This window comes from Natrix helvetica (genome assembly GCF_964273705.1).
Source record: "Natrix helvetica genome assembly, chromosome: 3".
NCBI classification, from domain to species: domain Eukaryota; kingdom Metazoa; phylum Chordata; class Lepidosauria; order Squamata; family Natricidae; genus Natrix; species Natrix helvetica.
Genome location: NC_138549.1, coordinates 90,688,461 through 90,709,673, shown reverse-complemented (window position 1 = coordinate 90,709,673; position 21,213 = coordinate 90,688,461).

Here is a 21,213-nt window from a genome sequence, read left to right as displayed (position 1 = left end):
ACTGAGGGAGAGGCTCCATCAGGAAGGTTCACTTGTAAGGACATGTCCTCACCAAAGGGACAGCTCAGATCTGGGCAAGGAGGGTGTGTGGATGAGGGGTTGCCTAAACCAGGACAAATGAATAAGCCAGAAACACATTATATGGCACACAAGTAGAAATCTTCCTTCCTTCCTTCCTTCCTTCCTTCCTTCCTTCCTTCCTTCCTTCCTTCCTTCCTTCCTTCCTTCCTTCCTTCCTTCCTTCCTTCCTTTTAGGTAAAGGTAAAGGTTACCCTCACACATATGTGCTAGTTGTTCCCAACTCTAGCGGGCGGTGCTCATCTCCGTTTCAAAGCTGAAGGGCCAGCACTGTCCAAAGACGTGGCTGCGGTCATGTGGCTGGCATGACTAAATGCCAAAGGCGTACGGAACGCTGTTACCTTCCCACCAAAGGCGTTTCCTATTTTTCTACTTGCATTTTTTACTTGCTTTTGAACTGCTAGGTTGGCAGAAGCTGGGACAAGTAACAGGAGCTCAGCCCATTATGTGGTGCTAGGGATTCGAACCACTGAACCGCCAATCTTCTGATCGACAAGCTCAGCGCCTTAGCCACGGCGTCCCTTTTCCTTCCTTTTAGGAAATTTATATAGCTGCCTACTTGCTCACGGCGACTCTAGGTGGCTTACAGAAAATAAAAACACAATTAGAAGAAATAAAAATAATAAAAAATAACTTACTTACTTCCTTGCTCTCCCCTCCTTCGTTTTTCTTCCTAACCACAGCCATGGCAAAAGTGCATAGGGGAAGTTGGAATGAGTTAGCCCCCAGCTATCATCATTATCATCATTAAGCTTTATGTCTGTAGTAGATATTTTAATGCTAGACCTTGCTTACTATTTCAGAATAGAAGTAAATCCATACCTTGCTCTGAGTCTGGCCTCTATACAATCTTTTTTGGGGGGGAGGGGGGCAGCCTGGCCCACTAGCAACCTTTAAAGGGAATGGGGTGTGAATAATTAATACTCTGTAGAGGAAATAAGGAAAGCTTTGGGTGACACCAGCCCTTTTTTAAAAATAAACTTTTCAACCAATGTTTTATCTTTTAAAGAAAAGGAAAAATAACTAGGAAGTGATTGTGGGAAGGGAAGTTGCAATATTTTAAAAACAAATAGCTTAAATCCATTGGAATATTGTCACAGATGCAATTAGCATATTGCACCTATTATAAATCTGGTTAGTTCTGTGATGATGGAAGAAGCTGAGAAAATCCTGTGGGATGATTTTAAGGTTGGAGGCTCAGACCAGTAAATATTTTTTTTAACTAACCTGGCGGAAACCTGCAGTAATGTGCAGGGAATCCTAATACAAGTTGAATTGTCTTGACACTATGGTTAAATTGTAACCTTCAAGGGGGAAAAAAATCCCCAATGGCCAATTTTAGTTTAAAAAAAAACACACACACCTCAGAGATCTTCTCAGGTTGTAGCCATGCCCACCTACCAACTCAGCCACTGCATGATGCAGTTTGGGACTGAGCAATGCTAAACATCTTAAATATGTAAATCGTTTCCTGGGTTCCTAATTTATAACAGATTCTGTGTAATTATTTGATGCATTGCATACCAAGGATAGCTGACATTGTAGACAGAATCCAAATTCTCCACCTTATCACATCGAGCAGCAAGGCTTGAAGAGAACTTCTACTCAGCTAGACTCCAAACTTTATGCAATCAAATATACTAAAAAATATTATAAAATAAAATAAAATTTGAGGGCGTATTCCTCGGCCAATAAATTCTTATAAAAGCTTAAGAAACCTAAACAAGCTAACCTTGTTTTTATAACTGTACATGAGCTACAATTTCAATGGCTGTGTTATTCCACTAAGAAAATATTAATAGTGGACATCAGTATGTACTGAATGAGGATGAGGCCTGTGCCACTGAGTTGCTGAATTATGGGCAATGCTATGTTGAAATTTTAACAAGGGGTTCTCTGTCCGGTGCTAGGTGGGCATGGTCATGGTGGGTGTGGCCTAGTAGGTTTCCTGCACCATGGTAAGAGGGGCGTTTTTGGCCTCCCGGGACTCCGGAGGCTTTCCTCAAGCCTCCAGGGAGGCAAAAATAATGTCCCCCGGCTCCGGAGGCCTTCCGGAGGCTGGAAAGGGGCCCGTTTCCAGCCTTCCCAAACTTCTGGTAGGCCCATTTTTCACCCTTCCTGAGCCTCCATGCACATCCTGCACTTTCAAAACAGACTCCTGGGCACGGTGGGGTGGGAGGCGCCAGCCAGGAGTGGGATTTGGGGGTTCTCCGAACTGCACAGAATCTTAGCTGGAGGTTCTCCCAAACCAGAACCACCACCGACTTTCTCTCCTTTCGACAAAAACTGAAGACTCACCTGTTCCGTTTAGCCGGCCTGGACCATTCATAACCTCATTATACCTCTTGGCAGATATATTTTAACTGGGTAATTTTAATTGGGTATTTTTTAGGATTGTTTATATACTGTTTTTATCTGCTTTACCTGTACAGTGTTGTATTGCCTCCTCTTCTATGTTTTTATGTTTCCATGTTTGTAGTACATTTTATCTATTTCATTTGACTGTACACCGCCCCGAGTCCCTTTGGGGAGAGGGGGCGGTATAAAAATCGAAATAAAGGTAAAGGTAAAGGTAAACCCCTGCGAACCCCCCAGCAGCCCACCCCTGTCAACGTTCAATGCCCATGGAAACAAGTCCTGCTGAAAGATGATATTGACAGAAGAGAATATTTGTAGCTCAGGATTGAACTGATGTTGTTACCTAGTTTGCTAATAAAATGTCTGCAAGAAAACCACCAAGCTCACAGAGCACCAAAGACTCCACAGATAATGCTGTTATTATGATTAGTCACACAGTCAACCAGATGTTTAGGCTGGATTTGGCATTGTTGTCCACCTATCGAGTCCTTCTCAAGAATCTGGAATAGGTAGATATTGTTTAATAATATTTAAAAAATATCATTGCAGGATGCAAGCTGTTCCAAGTAAAGTTGCTTTTTGCAATTGACTGATGATGTACAAATGGTGTTCCATATGTTTTTGAATTTAGTATGATGATGTTTGGAACCACAGTCAACCAGATGTTTAGATGGGCTATGGCATTTTTATCCACTTAGTGAATCCTTCCCAAGGACCTGGGAAAAGCAGATGCTGTTGTTAAAGATACAGTTGCAGGATGTAAGCTGTTCCAAGTAAAGCTGCCTTTTGCCATTAATGTATTATATTCATTATAATCATTATTACAAATCAAATTCAACGATGCTTATATTGGAAAATATAGCTGTTACTCCTTTTCCAAGATATTTATATTCTATAAATTCCACTGCTAGGACAAAATTTTATCAAGGGCAAGAAGAATAGACATATGATACATTTAATGGAAGATGCTCGTTAATTGAGAGATAACCTTCCAATCATTAGTATGCAGATCAATAGATGTTGCAAACATATCACACGACATACTTTTGCCTGTGGGGAAAAAAACTGATCTTATTGCCTCTTTTGTCCACTGCCTATCTGAAATGAGCAACAAGTAGGTGGGAGAAAACACAACACAACAAAATAACAAAATAAATAACTAATAAATACTAGAACACACCGTAGTTTTGCCTGCAGTTGGTATGATCCTTAATGTTTATTATACAAATGATATCAAATGCTAACTTTATTCTAGCAGCTTTGCTCCATCTACATTTTTCATGTAATTGCTTGCACAGCAAACCAAATTCCCGCTTGTTCATTAGGATCTACTTGTTATTTATAGCATGTGCTCTTCATCTTATTCTTCCACTGAAAGGCCTAGAAACATTTCCTATGGACAGTAATTATTCAATGAAAACGTATTCATTTTGTATATTTATGTATAAAAGTAGGGTGTAAGTTGACTACCAAATGTATTAGTTGCTTGAAAAATATTTCTTATGTTTTTATCCGATGAATCATAAAAAGTCTTCAATTGTCAAAGATTTCTATAGCGGTATAAAGTTTATAATACCATTTTTACTTTCATATATGTGAGTGTATGTTGCCTAACATTCAAATGGCTTCATTATTTTCAATAATGTTATCCTATACATGTGTCTGGCATAAGTGCTGGATTTCTGATTGTTTTGGCAGTGAGAGAGAGAAAGAGGGGGGGAGGGTGGAAGACAGAGAAGGAGGGACAGAGACAGAGAGAGGGAGAGACAGAGATGCAACTTTATATGATTTCCCTATCTTAATGTGCTTGGTGTGGACTGCTTGCTGTGAATGTGTCACCAGCATATATATATTTATTTAACTCCATTCTTTCCTATCCAACTTTTAAAGAGTAACAACCCTCCCAAAATGTCGATGGATGTTCTACACTTCCTGAATTCAATGGTTACTGATTTGCATCTGATTGTGAAATTTTGCATATATTATAAAATGAAAGAAGGGAGGGTGGAGGAGGAAATGCAGAGACCTACACAGAGAGCCATATGATTCTGTCACAGGAAAAGGGAAGCAAATCACACTACCAAGAAGATGGCGAACTTATTAAAATCCAGGCAAGAGAAGGCAAGCAAAATATTTGAGAAAGGGCAAAGGAATAATTTGAAAGGGAATAAAAAATGCACTGACAATAGCTTGACCAACGGAAGATAGAAGAGGAAAGAGAAGATTGAAAGATAAAAATGATCACATTCTGAACAATGCAACTATAAAGCTAATGGTGTCATTTGTTTGCTTCCCCCCCCCCCAATTATATTCTGCCTTCAAGAATCCTGGAAGTAAGAACTTTATGTCCTATTACATTTTACATTCAGTCCGAGATGCTAGTAAGAAAGTTTGGCAAAAACTGAAGCCAGGAAGTATATCAGGGCTGGAGAGAAAAAAAAGTTATGGATGTATAGCAAGTGAGACATTATCAATAGCCCAGACATCGTATTGTTTATAATTCTACACACGGCATCACGTAGCATGAAATCAAGAAACCAAAATAGCAGAGGGAAAACATTTGGACTACAAGCCAGTTATCAAACAATTTGAAAGGAAAATTCCTATGTTCGTACACACAGTACATAGGCCTCTAATGCCACTTGGACCTGAATTATTATAAAGAATATCAGGATTTAGCACACCTCTAAACTCACCATATTCATATTCGGGGAGGAAAAACATTGCTTCCCCTTTGTGCTTGTTAAGGGAGCATCACTGAACACACCAGTACTTTTCTCACAGTGATAACCTTGTTAGTGCTCCATCTAACTGCATGTAACCACTCAGCATGACATCTTTTCCTATTTCTCTTTATGAATAATTTTGTTATACCTCATCCATTTTCAAGTGCTCTTTATTACAGCATGGCATTACATTTATTAGATTTCCCATTGGAGGATTCTTCTTCATGTTTTTCTTAATAGTGCCATGTTCTACCTCTTTTCCCTGTAAAGCTGGCATTTTTCAAAGGGCATTTATTAGTTCAAAATTCATGCCAGGAATTTCTTTCATGTAAGAGGAAGATTGCAATAAATATTCCCACTTACAATCCAATGTAATCTTAAAAGGGAATAATGCTAAGCCAACCAAATAGACAGGAAGAGGATAAGCATTAACCATACAGTATCACCTCCCCTGCTTTCAGGTTCTTCCAGATTTTTCAGAATAATGAATGTACTCACCTAATATTTGCATTATCTATGGACTTGATTTTGACCAGCTTCTGTTGAAGAATATTCTACTGTAGTTACTTCTCTACTATTTGTGATGTCGTTGCAGTCCACTGATGAAAGCTAATTAGAAAAGGAGCAACAATTAAATAGGAAGACTACAACATCCTTAAGATTGGCCAGCAGAGGCTTGTGAGGCTAATGAATCATAACAGGCAGAAGTAAATCAACAATGAATTAATGTATATGCAAGATGATGACAAATGCTCTGTAATTCAAGACAGAAATCAAATCTCTTAGATTGGGGAATAGGGAGGAGGCATGACTCAAGACAGGCTTTACAAAGGGGAAGGCCAAAAGTTTCACATCTTTGGTTAGGGCTGGAAACACACTAAGGGGAAGTCTAGGAAAATCATGGCCAATCAGCCAAGCATTCTTAGCTAAATAGTCCAGTCATCTGATTCATAATCTTCCAGTTTCCTATGTGCCTATTTGGTTGTTAGCTGTGAGCAGCTAACCACAAGAATCATCCATACTTCAGGCAGAGGAAGCCAACATGTAGCAATGGAAAGGAGACAAAACTGACATCTATCAAAATCTGACCAGTAGCTTCCCCTTCTTGCTTATATGAGTTTTTTTTTTGTAAAATAAAAAACCTGGGCCAAGAAACATCGAATTTACTTGGCCAGCCAATGTGGCACCTGTATAATAGCAGACATGGAAATGAGATTTGACAATAGGCTTACCCCTCACTGACTTCCCATGAAATTATAAAAATAAAGCAGTTTGAACAAAATATTTTATTTTTTTGTTTCCAGACTATACCTTGTTTTATTCCACCTTGTTGCCTGATGTGTCTTTTTTCTCTTGTGGATATTTGAATCTTTCGCCCACTTTCATTCTTTTGCTTAAACTTGGGTCAGAGGAAATCTTAAGCAATTGTTTCTTTGACAATCATCATCAACCATTTTTAAACAAACAAAACATTGTTATCTATCTCTAGCCAAAGTGATTCATCTGCACATGTTTTAAAATGATTCAGTAGCTCATTGGGCAGAATCATGCTGGGAATTTCTGCCCAAAACTGCTCTAAACCAATTAAAACTACTAACTGGGTTAAAAATCAGCAACATCATTTGAAGAAAAGAAGAAGATATAGATGACTTCATTAAGAACATGCTTTGAGTAATAAGAGAGCCAGCTGATGTTTTTTTAGGATTTGTGGACCAAAAGCATTTTGCTGGTGAGTTTTTTTTCCTATTATGTGTATCCTTATTAGTACAGAATAGAATAACATAGTTGGAAGGGACCTTGTAGGTCTTCTAGTCCTTCTGCTCAGGCAGATAACCCTATACCATTTCAGACAAATGATTGTCCAATCTCTTCTTAAAAACTTCCAGGGTTGGAACGTATCCAGCCCAGGGGCCGTAGTTTGAGGACCCCTAATTTAGTGCAATATAAAAAGGAGGCAAACTTTCATTAAACTAGACATATTGACCTCCTGCAATATATACCACACCAGTCTTGTGACACAGTGCAACCTTTATAGTGCATGGAGCATTAGCACATTGGTTAGCAAGCCATTCATGCCAAAGAATAATTCTTTGTGGAAACCTATAAGAGAGAGGTGAGGAAATTTTATTGACTCAAGACAACATATTATGTCCAAGGATACAGGACAGATTTGTCGGGAGATAATAGAGATTGAATCTTGTGTTTTGATGATTTGACGCTGACTTCCAAACTTCAAATAAGGGTTGATATAATGGGCTCTACTCAAGTCTAGGGCAGTGATGGCTAACCTTTTTTGGATCACGTGCCAAAAACGGGGGTAGTGCATGGGCGTTGTGAGCGGGTGTGCCCATACCCATAATGCTATGTGCGTGACGCCTGCTCACATGCACCCGTGACCGGCGCTCCCCCTGCTTTTGGCATGCTTTTTTCATCCTCCCCAGGCTCCCGAGGCTTTCTAGGAGCCTGGGGAGAGTGAAAACAGCCTCCTCCGCCCCCCCTTCGGAGGCTTCAGGAGCTTTCCTGAAGCCTCCGGAGGGTGAAAAACAGCCCTAGTGACAACCCACTGGACCGCTGGTGATCCGTGAGACAATTTTGGTGATCTTCAGAAAAATTATTTGCATTTTTTATATTGCACTAAATTAGGGGTTCTCAAACTACGGCCCCTGGGCTGGATACGTGCAATGAATGCTTGTGTTGCTGCAGAGAGTCTACCCCTTTGGGGTCTTTTTATGTGGGTCGGAGGGGGGGCAGAAATTCTGACTTAGGGTCTGCTTCAGCCTCGTGGTGTGGGGCTTTGGGCGAAGGCTGGAAGGAAGTGCCACTGGTGGCAAAGAGCCAGAGGGCCTCATTCCCATGGGACTGCATCATGGCCTGGAACTGGCTGACCATCTCAGCCCGCTGAGCCTCCAGGCACTGGCACCTGGCCTTGCACTCGTGCAGGTTTTCCCTCTGCTTGGAAAGCCTGTGCTCATAGTCCTCAGTGAGGTGCTTCTGCTGAGCCTCCTTCTCAGTCAGATCCAATTTGAACTGAGCCAGCTGTTTTGCCAATTCTTTCTCATTGTGGCTGCTTAGCTCCAACAACTGCTTCCTGTTGGGGCCCCTAAGGAACCTGGGCAGGCAGGCGAGGAGTGGCGAGTAGAGGCTGGCAAGGCACCCCTCGATGTGAGTGACATTGAATTGGTTATGTCCACCCAGTCACACGATCACTTTTCCACACCCACCCAGCCGGTCATTAGGCAGATCATATTAATGGTCCGTGGGATTTAAAATTATGAATTTAGTGGTCCCTGAGATCCAAAAGCTTGGTGACCCCTGAAGTAAAAGCAACTTCTATAATGGATTGTTTCTTAGAAGTATAGGATTTCAAATCATAATGTTCCCAAGAGATTGTGGCATTGCTACTTAGCAGTGCTAGGAAATAGTACCACCTCAATTTTGAAACATTAAACTGAGAAAGATTGGTAAAGAAGAAGAAAGATACCTGTTCCTTATCTATATTTCTGTGTAGTTTCAAGCACCACAATTAGGCTTTGATTTTGAAAGTTCAAGATAGGTTTGACTCTCAATTTTTAAAGTTGGTTTCAGGACTGGCTAGCAGCAGAAATTTCAAGTACTCAGTCCTATTAGATTAACTAATTAGATTTTTCTTGCACTAAAAAAAGAAAATCCATCTGAAATAAGCCCCTATTTATACAATATCTGTATATACAGTATATCTATATCTATAATCTGTCAATCCAGGGATTTATTTCAATATTAGTCTTCCTGTGTCCTTGGGTCTATAGTCATATTGTCGTTGTTTTCTCAACATTGAGATTGGAATGCATCTATTTTGTGTTTATATAACAGTCCTGTTTAACCTGAGCAGTATTGGCTCTCATCTTATTAACTTTATCTTTTACAAGTTCCTTTCAACAGTCTTTGTCTGTACCACAAGTAAGATTGCTAGTCCGGAATTCTGAGGTGGGTTTTTTTCATCTCAGCTGTCTATATTCCAGTCTGCTATCTGCTTATCTCTCTTATGACACTTCTTCAGTCCATCACTGGTCCACTCTTGTAGCCTGATATCTCTTCCAATGTTTCCTTGAATTCTGGAGACCATGCTTCAGATCCTGACTCTAAACAGAGTCAGTACATCTGTCAGTGCCTTAATCTTTCCCAACCAAAGAAATTATGATGAAATCATCAAAAATAACATGTGATTTTATTATAAAGCATATTTTTATCAGTTCCTTTCCTTTATGACGTCTCTTGCCTATAGACTTAAAATGTATTGTCTCATTATTTTGTCCTATGCAGCCGAGGAGATCAATATGTGAATCCTTTTTCAGTCTCTGGTCATATTTATGTTCAATACTTGGGTTTGGTGCCATTGAGGTTGACAAAAGAGGAGAGAAATGTAACAGCAAAATAAACTGGTGCATTTGCTTTTTCAACAGAAATTTCCTGTATATTCTGGAATATAGAAGATTAAGAATCTTCATCTTGATAAATACATTTCTGTACCAATTCTAAAACATAAAAGTTATCATATGATGGTTCCTCCCCCTTGATCACATGTTATTTGTATTTATGATTTAGAAAAGGAAAGAGCTAGATTAAAGGAAAGTTATTCCGCCCGTGATGTTACAATAAATATTGTGATTAGAGAATAATATCAAATTACAGTGTATTATACTTCATATTCCCTTATCTTCTCTTTCATTTTTTTAAAAATATTGTGGTTCTTCCTTAAAAACTATACTATGGAAGCACAGTATTTGGACTGCCTGTCCACAATTATTTCTACCCATCCCATCAGGTCTAACCAGAAGAACATGTTGTGGATCATGTCAGCCAAGAAGCTTCATGTGATGGGATCCAGAAGGAGAGCCTTTTCTGTCATGGCCCTTGCCCTCCAGAGCTTTATTTCCCGTGAGATGAGATTGGCCCCATCACTGCTACACTTCCCAAAGGCCTTCAAAACGTAGATATGCTATTAGGCTTGATTTAGGCCTGCTAAATTGTTATACCCCATATAATCAGATTGCATTGCTGTTTTTTTTAATTACTGCGTTTTTAAATGTTTTTAATTAGAAGACTATGAATTTATTTTATTTGAACTGTGTATACACCATCCAGAGTTCTCTACAAGTGAGATTTTATTTATAAAATAAATAAATAAAGGTTACTAATCATTTTTAAGCTGCCCAGGTTTACAGTGCCTATGATGGGTGGCTCTTTCAGTCTTTTAAATAAATGAATAAATAGAATCTATGACCAAAAATATTACGTTAATCCCCACAGTGACATCTTTGTCAATCTCAATCTAACATAGTTTAGAAGGTTATGAGCAAAAAGAAAAAAGAAAGATGGGACCTCTATGTTCTTATGTGATTGTAATTTAAATAGCGATGTATACATTTAACTAGGAAAATAATCTGAGTAAGCAAAGTTGGTAGTAAATTGTAATACAGAGCACATTTTAAATCCAGCACAAAAAATGTAATGAGTATCAAGAAAATTTATCTCTCTCTTTCGAGTATTTCTAGCCTACCTTTCAATTTTAAAAATTTATAAAACTGTCTCTGAACATATTTTAAAGCAATGACAATAACAATTTAAAATCCTCAGCATAAATCTATTTCTGCAAGTCATCAAGAATTGACTATAAAATAATTCATAGATAGTAGTACACCCTCTTAAAATGGCATTATGTTAATCGAAGTTTTTTCTGTGTTAGATTGGACAAGTTGTAATCAAATTGGTAAAATGTCCACCTATTAACTTTAGTCAAAAGCTGTTTTAGAAACAGGGAGTTCTTCGTAACAAGTTTTGTTAATTCTACTTTGGCTAGACACGAGATTAGTTCCCATTCATCCCTTACCTCACCCTCCCAAAAGCCCCCACACATGTGCAAAATAAAGTGACACATGAAAATTGAAATTCAATTGGTTTTGTAAATTGCCAGTTTACAATACTGAAAAAAGTTCATCTTTCATTGAATCAATAATATTTGAAATTGTGGAAGATAGCAGTGAAAACCTAACATAATAGCAAAGAATCTTTCATCTAAATAAATACTCATATTTGCTTTCCCTTTTTTATTGTATTAACATATTAATCTGTAATAAGAATTACTACCTTATTAATATATCTATCTAGGTATTTCTAGATAGAAGTAAAAAAATACAATTTATAAAAACTTCCTACTTCTCCTCAAAATAAGAAATTCTCCTCATCCTCATTAGGATTTTATATAAAAATGGTACGGTATGTGTACTTTTTATTATTTTATTACATTTTATTATTTTAAGTTTTTTTTTCTTGATTGATGCTTAAATGTCAATCTAAAACCAACATACATACACAAACACATACAAATAAACACACAGCTCAATCAGATTCCAACTAGCAGACCAGAGTTCTAGGCTAATCATAATAATATAAAGAATATGTTAAGACTAACATATCAAGAGGATATATTTTATTGACAACATTGGCCCATCATTATGTTACTGCTATCAACTGCAACAGAGAGATATAAAGCATGAAACAAAAATATTCTTTTTTAAAGATGTGCTTCCAATTGAAAATGCTTTCATCCACTATCAGTGATGAAGCACAGGGCAACGGCTTTTTCACCCATGTCTCTCTTGAACAGTTGTCACCTTAATCACTTCATGAGGCACCAACCATCCTGCTAAGAAACTTAAGAACAACCAGTTGTCTTTGAAAATGAAGCTCAGCAGAACAATGAGATCATCCTTAGAGGTGGGTTTCCATTTTTTTTTACTACCGGTTTGTTCGTGCGCCGCGCGTGTGCTGCTTCTGCGTATGCGCAGAAGCATCTGGGCGGGTGGGCGGAGCCTCCCACCACCGCTACTACCGGTTCACCTTATCCGGGCCAAACTGGGAGTAACCCACCTCTGATTCTCCTCTCCATTTTCCATTTGAGTAATTCTCAACAATATTGAGAATTAGCTTCATTGTGTTCTTGTATTTAACAAATAATCTTCCTCAAGATGAAGCTACACTGTCTTATGCTCTAGGACAGGCCTGTCAAACTGGTGGCCCATGGGCTGGATGCGGCATGGGCGGGCCACCCCCACCCTGGGTCTGCAAAGGGAAAAAACATATCACTAAGTCACGATACATCATGTGACGCTATTGAGTTTGACACCCGTGCTCTAGGATGTGAAACCATGTCGTAGTGCTGTATTACTACTATACTTCTCATCTTACCTATTACCTATTCCTTTAGTATCTTATGATTATCACTTTATTGTTTGAATCTTATGATTAATGCTGATTGTTTTTATTTAGTATCTTATGACTATCACTGAGTTGTTATGATACATGATGATTGTATTTTATGAGTATGATCATAATTTATTATTTATTTATTTATTTATTTATTTATTTATTATTCATATTTATAGACCGCCCCCTCTCCCGAAAGGGACTCGGGGCGGTGTACAGTCACTAAAATGCGTTATCACTTGTTGCTCCTATGTACGTTGAGAGCTTATGCACCGGAGACAAATTCCTTGTGTGTCCAATCATGCAGGGCCAATAAAGAACGGCACAGAAATACTTCCTTCTTTCAGGGTGTTTCTTTAAACTATCACTGTGGCTGATCCCATGAATTGCCTCAGAATCCCAGAGGGCAGGCTAGTCCAATTCTCCTCCTCATTGTCATCCTCATCCTGGAAGAAGTTTGTAGTCAATAATTTCTGTAATGCTATTGATGAAATTACACGGAGTTAAACAGGAGTTGAGGGCGTCTTTGTGTTTATATAACCCCCTAGGAAGCCATGCACGGTGGCCACGGACAAGCACTTTCTTTTGTAGCTTTTCCTCTAGAACTGTGATGGCTAACCTTTTCTGGACTGAGTGCCCAAGGCGTGTGCCTGAACCCACAAAATGCAATGAGTGCACGTCCCCTGTGCATGCACCCCCTGCCTGCGCACACGCCCCCCCCGCATGGACTCCCCATGCATACGCATATCCCCCCGCCTGTACCCTACCCCTGTGCATGTGCCCCCGTGCATGTGCCCCACCCCCTGCTCATGCCCGGCAGAGACACAAAAAACAGCTGGCTAGCGGGAGGCGTGCATGCACGCACACTCGAACTGAACTGGGGCAACGGCTCACATGCCCATAGAGAGGGTGCTGTGTGCCTCCCGTGGCACGCGTGCCATAGGTTCGCCATCAGGGCTCTAGAATAGCACCCAAACTTTCTTTCTCAGACACTTCCATAAATGCAGCATGCGAAACACAGGCCTTTTTTGCAGTCCAATTAATTCTCTTAATAACACCCCCATTCATCTGCAATCTCTGTTCTACTGTACCGTACTTAATTATTTTTTATGATGGTGTGTTAGTAAGCTAAGGCATCTTTCATAAATCTAATGTTATTATTTCCACAGTTGTTACCTTTCTTCAGAATAAAGAATGAAACTGTAGGCATATGCAGGCCAGTAATATATTAATGTTGCCACAAGAGAACTGTAAACTGCCCTTACCGCACTGAGGATCGGATATAATTGCATATATGACTAAGGCACATAAGACTTTGGGATGGTGGGGGGAGGAGGGGGGAGAATGCAAGTAGTGAGTTTTTGGGTGGCAGCTTATTAGCCTTAATGATGGAAGCAAGGCCCATTGCCTCTAGCAAAAAATCTGAAACTATTTCGAAACAAAGATATCTTAACAACCTCAGAAACGGCTCCTGCCACTAGTTAGTAAAAATATAGAATGAGCCAATTATTCTTCTACAGTGACATAAGTATGTAATTTGCTAGCATCACCTACAGGTGAAAATACAGTACTGTGGACTGTATGTATGGAAAGCATATAAGTGGGGTATTTTCAGGGTAAAGACACATAAAATACATGATCAGTGTAATCAGCAACTAATACCATTTTTTTTCTTGCAAGTTCTGCCCCTTGGAAAGTATGTTCTATGATGAAGCTGGCGTCATCAAGATACCAACTTTTTCCACTCTGGTTTTGAGTGGAAGCAGCTGCAGATAAGAACATATTTGTAATTGTGGGGAGGGTCAGATATGAATCTGAAGTCAGTAAACAGAGAAGGTCCCAGGAACCTTTTTGTCATATATCTTAGTTTAAGATCAGATCACAGCTACAGTTCCCTTATCAAGGAACTGAAAGGGAAGCAGCCAGCTATATATACTGTGCAACACAAAAGTTTCTGGCAGCAACCAAATAAAATGTAGAGGATATTCACATTTGTACAGGGCACATCTTTAATAAGTCAGGTATGTGCTTTCTTAGAGCAGGCTGACAGAAATGTGTTATGAGTCATCTCATATACATTATTCAGCTTTCCTTCCTTCCTTCCTTCCTTCCTTCCTTCCTTCCTTCCTTCCTTCCTTCCTTCCTTCCTTCCTTCCTTCCTTCCTTCCTCTAGCTATTATATATTGTAAGACTGTTTCTGTCTCATACATTTTACCCTTCAGACTAAGAAAAACATGTATCCACCTGGATTTTAAATAACCCATTTAATTCATCTCTCCCCCACTCCCCAGTACACCATGCTCCTATATCATTAGTTGTGAAGAAATTAAATTTGCAACCTGAGCTCACTTATAGCAAAGTAAAGCTTAACAAAATAAAATCTGTGTGTCAGGGTATATTTTTCCTCAGATAAGTTGTGGAAGTTGGGGTGGGGGGGGTGGTTTAAATGGCATGGAAAAAGAAGAGAAAGGTGCTTTCCCCCTCTGTTTCTCTTTTTCTTTCACTCCTGAATTTGGCTACTTTCCAGTTTTATAGCATAATACCTGCTGAGCCAGGACCAGCTTTTCTTTTTTTAAGTCAAAGTAACTTTTTCACTAGATTTTCTTTTCTTTACATGCAGTCATTTTCTTCTACCTTTCCTAAGTTCAGTGGGATAAGGTTGTCATCATTATATTACTTATTTAAACATTTGTGTCATGCCTTGCAAATCCATGTGTCTCACTAAGGACCTCTATGTAGTCTGTTACCTGAATGATATTTTTTAAAGCATGGGTCTATCCAGATGATTAATGAGAATTCATGAATGGGAGGATATTTGCTATCTGCCCGTGCATCCCAATTCTCCTTCTGCTAGATTTCTTCTGTCATTTCTTAAAAACTGTTGTCCAGATTTAAGATTTCTGTTCTGCTTTTCCTGGTTACAAAAAACAAAACAAAACAAAACAAAACAAAAGAATCACAACATTTGTGCACGAGATTGGGGAGGTTTCAGAAGTATTGCATGGTATTATCCATGTACTATTCTCACCTCATTAGTGTTATGAAGCTGATTTGAATTGATATAAAGTTATCCCCGATGATCCCATCCATGTCTGATCAGAATGACAAGATAGTACATTAAAATGAGATAGATGCACTTACAGGTAGTCCTTTACTTAAGGTAAAGGTTCCTCGCACATATGTGCTAGTTGTTCCCGACTGTAGGGGGCAGTGTTCATCTCCGTTTTTTTATAAAGAATTTTTTTTATTTTAATTAAACAAAAACACAAAAAAAGAATCATCCTTCAATACATCTTGTAGAAAGCGTGTCGATTGGTTACAAATAACTTTTGTGCATTTCTTCCATAGTCATTACTTATAGTTCATAATAGATTACACTTTAAATCAAAAATCTTTATATATCTTACCATCAATATATCACAATTCTCATTTGACTACAATTATTTGAACATGCTTCTGCCTGAACTTATTCATACTTAAAAACACAACCACATAATGGCACTTGTTAGCTATTTCAAAAATCCTCCAATAACATTACACTTTTATGACATATTCTAAGTAAAAATCAGCTAATTAAGTTTTAAGCTTCCCCACCGCCCCCGCTGTTTAGAATATTATATCCAAGTTGCTTTTACCAATACCAGAGCATGTATATATTATTAAACAATATCCATTAACATTTCCTTGTTGTTATTATAATTAGCTAAAAGTCATTTACTCTTTATATCCCAACTCCTCTCGCCACACCCAAAAATAAAATAAAATAAAATAAAATAAAACATTACACCTTTATGACAAAACCTAAATAGAAGTTTGTTGGTAAAATTTATAGATCTTTTTCCCAGGTCACAATTTGCAATCTACATCCAAATTTCTTTTACTAGTTTAACAATACATAGTATACATCATTAAGTTGTATCCATTATCATTCCATTATTGTTAATTATAGTTATTTAATTGTTAATGAATAAACATTTAATAACAATCTAAAACGATCTAAAAATTACTAAATTCCTACTTACTGCTCAACCAAGATTAATCCCACAGGGGTCGGTCCTCTCGCCTCTCCTGTTCAACACATATATGAAGTCGCTGGGCGAGATCATCCGTGGTTTTGGGGTGGGATACCATCTGTATGCTGACGACACGCAGCTGTACATTTCCACCCCAAACCACCCCAACGAGGCCGTCGAAGTGATGTCCCGGTGTCTGGAAGCCGTGCGGGTCTGCATGGGGGACAACAGGCTCAAGCTCAACCCCTCCAAGACAGAGTGGCTGTGGCTTCCGGCTTCCCAGTTCAACCAGTACATCCCATCTCTGGCCATCGGGGATGAACAATTAGCCCCGGTGGAACGGGCGTGCAATTTGGGCGTCCTCCTAGATGCCCAGCTGGCTATGGATGACCATGTGGCAGCCGTGGCGAGGGGGGCGTTCCACCAGGTTCGCCTGGTGCGCCAATTGTGACCACTTTTGGACCGGGAGGCCCTGCGTACAGTCACTCACGCGCTGGTGACGTCTCGCCTGGACTACTGCAATGCTCTCTACATGGGGCTCCCCTTGAGGTGCGCCCGGAGACTGTAGTTGGTCCAGAATGCAGCCACGCGGGTAATTATGGGGAGATCGAGGTTCTCCCATATAACACCTCTCCTGCGTGAGCTGCACTGGCTTCCTGTGGCCTACCGGGTGCGCTTCAAGGTGTTAGTCACCATCTTTAAAGTGCTCCATGGCACAGGGCCTAGTTACTTGCGGGATCGCGTCCTGCCCCACACATCCCTGCAACCTATTCGCTCGCACAGAGAGGGACTTCTCCGGGTGCCGTCCTCCAGAGAGTGTCAGAGGGCGGCGCCCAGGAGTAGGGCCTTCTCTGTGATGGGCCCTACCCTTTGGAATGACCTCCCCCCAGACATTAGGACAACAACTGAACTCCGCTCCTTCCGTATGAAATTGAAGACCCACCTGTTCCGACTAGCCGGCCTGGCTTAAATTTAGAGCTTCTCCACCTCTTGGGCATTTTTAATTGTTAATTTTAATTTAAATTTTAACTGTCATTGGGATTTTAATTGTTTCAAAGTACTGTAATTTATTTATTTATTTTCTACCTCCTCCATATTATATTGTTGTGATTGTTGTTATTGTACGTCGCCCCGAGTCCCTGGGGGGAGAGGGGGCGACTAAGAAGTCAAATTAAATAAATAAATAAATAAAATTAATTAATTTTTTTATTAAGAACTTTCATTGTCAACCTGTATCTTTCCAATAGCAAAACAGTCTTATCTCTCTCTTCATAATATTATGAAGCTGATTTGAATTGATATAAAGTTATCCCCGATGATCCCATCCATGTCTGATCAGAATGACAAGATAGTACATTAAAATGAGATAGATGCACATACAGATAGTCCTTTATTTAAGGAAAAGGTTCCTCGCACATATGTGTTAGTCGTTCCTGACTCTAGGGGGCAGTGCTCATCTCCGTTTTAAAGCCGAAGAGCCAACACTGTCTGAAGATGTCTCTGTGGCTGGCATGACTAACACCGAAGGCATACAGAATGCTGTTATCTTCCCATCAAAGGTGGTCCCTATTTTTCTACTAGCACTTTTAATGTGCTTTCGAATTGCTAGGTTGGCAGAAGCTGGGACAAGTAATGGGAGCTCACTCCGTTATGCGGCGCTAGGGATTTGAACCACTGAACTGCTGACCTTTCTGATTAACAAGCTCAGTGTCTTAGCCACTGAGCCACCGTGTCCTTTACTTACAACCATTCATTTAGTAACTGTTGAAAATTACAATGGCTCTAAAAACAAGTGATTTACAATTAGACCTCAGACTCACAAGTGTTGCATTGAATACACGGCCACATTATCAAAATTTGTGCCTCTTACAACTGGCATATATTTACAATAGTTGCAGCTTCCCTGGCTCATGTGAACCCTATTGCAATCTTCCCAGCCATATTCTGACAAGCAAAGTCACTAGTGGACCTTGGATTCTCTTAACAACCATGTGATCCACTTAACAACTGCAGTGATTTGACAAAAGGTTTTTAGAATTGGTGAGGGGGGTGACTTACCTGACAACCATCTTGCTAAGCAATGGAATTTTGGCTCCTAATTGTGGTCATACGTCAAGAGACTATATTAAACTAAAGTCTCTTCCTTGCAGAAAGACTATAATTTATCTCATCTTGGACTGCCTTGCACATAAAACAATGTACTATGATTGTTAGCACATATCTCCCAATTAAAATTTTCACATTTCTATGGGATCTAATCTTTAGGAACTTTATTTAGAATTGTTTCATTAGCTGAATGGTCTTCTGATAAGTAGCTGATTGCTTCTGATAATGGGTATGTTTGATATGTTGTAAGTGTTGTAGTTCCTCTCATTCATCCCAGGAAGACCAGAAAATGTAGCAAAAAATAAAATAAACTTAATATTGAAGTAATAGAATCTTATACTGCTGTGCTATATTTCTTCAGCATTTGGTGATGTTGTCCTATGCTTTGAAGAGCATTTTTGGTTTTGTAGCACTTTGCTGTGTGCCTATTATTTAATTGTACCAACCAGTAGCATTTTAGGAAACCAATGGTACTGGAGCCTCTTCCTTTAATTATATTCAGATCTACAGTAGTCTTAGGTATGAACCATGCAGAACGAAGGAAGGAAGGAAGGAAGGAAGGAAGGAAGGAAGGAAGGAAGGAAGGAAGGAAGGAAGGAAGGAAGGAAGGAAGGAAGGAAGAGTTTATGCAAAGCTGCAAGGTAATTTAATGAGTATAAGCCATGGATCGTCTATCCACTATATACTTCTAGCTATTGTCACTGAAGGAAAGTGTCACGGCACTCTTCCTCTTCAAAATGCCAATTAACTGTGCATGTAATGCCTTAATTGTGTTCTTAAATTACAGTTATTTATATATTTAATTAAATTTATATGCCTCCTGTTTCACTGCCTATAAATAAATGCACACACACGCACACACATACAGATCCAAGGTGAACTGTGTTCACCAATTGTTTAATTGTCAAGTTATGGCAAGCTAAATGGTTGACACAGGAGAAGTCACACTCTTTTAACACACAGTTGCTATTAACCGTTCATTTGCAAGCCAGAAAAAGTTTTGTTTCCTGACAAAATTCAGAAATCTTTGCTACATATACGCTAGTATTTCAAGGCCTGCATTTGAGAGAGAGGGGTGGGGGAGAGGGAGAGAGCGAATGGGACAGAGGAGAAAGAGAGACAGAGGAGAAAGAGAGTGAATGAGAAAGGGTGAAGAGAGAATGTGACAGAGAAAGAGAGACAGAGGAGAAAGAGAGTGAATGAGAAAGAGAATGAGAGAGAGAATGGGACAGAGGAGAAAGAAAGACAGAGGAGAAAGAGAGAATGAGAGAGAGGGGAGGGGGAGAGGGAGAGAGAGAATGGGACAGAGGAGAATGAGAGACAGGAGAAAGAATGAATGAGAAAGGGTGGAGAGAGAATGGGACAGAGGAGAAAGAGACAGAGGAGAAAGAGAGTGAATGAGAAATGGAGAGAGAGAGCAGGACAGAGGAGAAAGAGAGACAGAGGAGAAAGAGAGTGAATGCGGAAGGGAGAAAGAGAGGGAGAGAAAAAGAATGAGAGACAGAGAAGAAAAACAGTGAATGAGGAAGGAAGAGAGGGAGAGAGAGAGAATGAGAGACAGGAGAAAGAGAGTGAATGAGGAAGGAAGAGAGGGGGGAAGGAGGGAGGGAGGGAGGGAGGGAGAGGGAGAGAGAGAGAGAGAGAGAGAGAGAGAGAGAGAGAGAGAGAGAGAGAGAGAGAGAGAGAGAGAGAGAGAGAGAGAGAGAGAGAGAGAGAGCTTTCAAAGGAAGAGGAGAATGGTCTGCTGAAATATGCTGGAATTCCAAATTAGCCTTTTTGTCTCCTGTTTTCATTTACTTTGCTTTGGTCAGCCTTTGGTGAAGAAAGTGGTGCTATGTCAGACCCCTTCAGAGATGAAGCCCCAAGCAGCCTCTTCCTTTTGCCTCCTTCTCCCATCCAAAGCACATGACTTTCTTGCAACCCCCCCCCCCAACCCAGGGCTTGCTTCACACAGCTCCAATGCACAAAAAAGCACAGAGTGAACTTCACACTGAACCTTTGTGCCTCACCGTTTGGAACATAATTCTTTGTCCAGATGCATTATATGTTAAAATGCATAGCACACTTAATTTGAGGTAGGTAATTGATAGCTAAATATATAAATTGCCAGAAGACATCCCTAATGTCACAACTCACAAGTTTAATATGAACGTACCTAAAAATAAGGGGGGGTGGAGGGGGGGTGTTGCAAGACGAGCAGACGTGTCCCTTTATTCAATTAAATGTATTTTGGAGAAAAAGGGGTAGGGTTTTTATTTTCTCTTGTCTCCTACATTTTTCTGTTGCTCAGTAACTTCTGTACTGTGTTTTCCATCCATTAATAGCAAGGATGGAATAATAAAACTCTTCCAATAGCTTTAACAAGCCTTGTGGGAACATTTATTTATGTACATCATGTGATCCATTTTAGACTGCAGGGCAGAGCTGGCTTGCCTGGAAATAGATGAGAAGTGCATTTATTCTGAATTTTTATATGAGTTTAATTCCATTTGCACCCCCTGAACCTAAGTAATATTGTTCTACCACTATTTCATGATATGTATATTTTTTGCAGTTGCAATAGCTTAAACCTTAATGTGGCAATTTGTTATGTAGAAAAGCAATGTTTTCTGATACACAATTGGTGTAAAAAGCTTGGATTTTAACCAGAGTTTGCCACTTAGCATGAATATAGTAAAAAGCCACGAGAG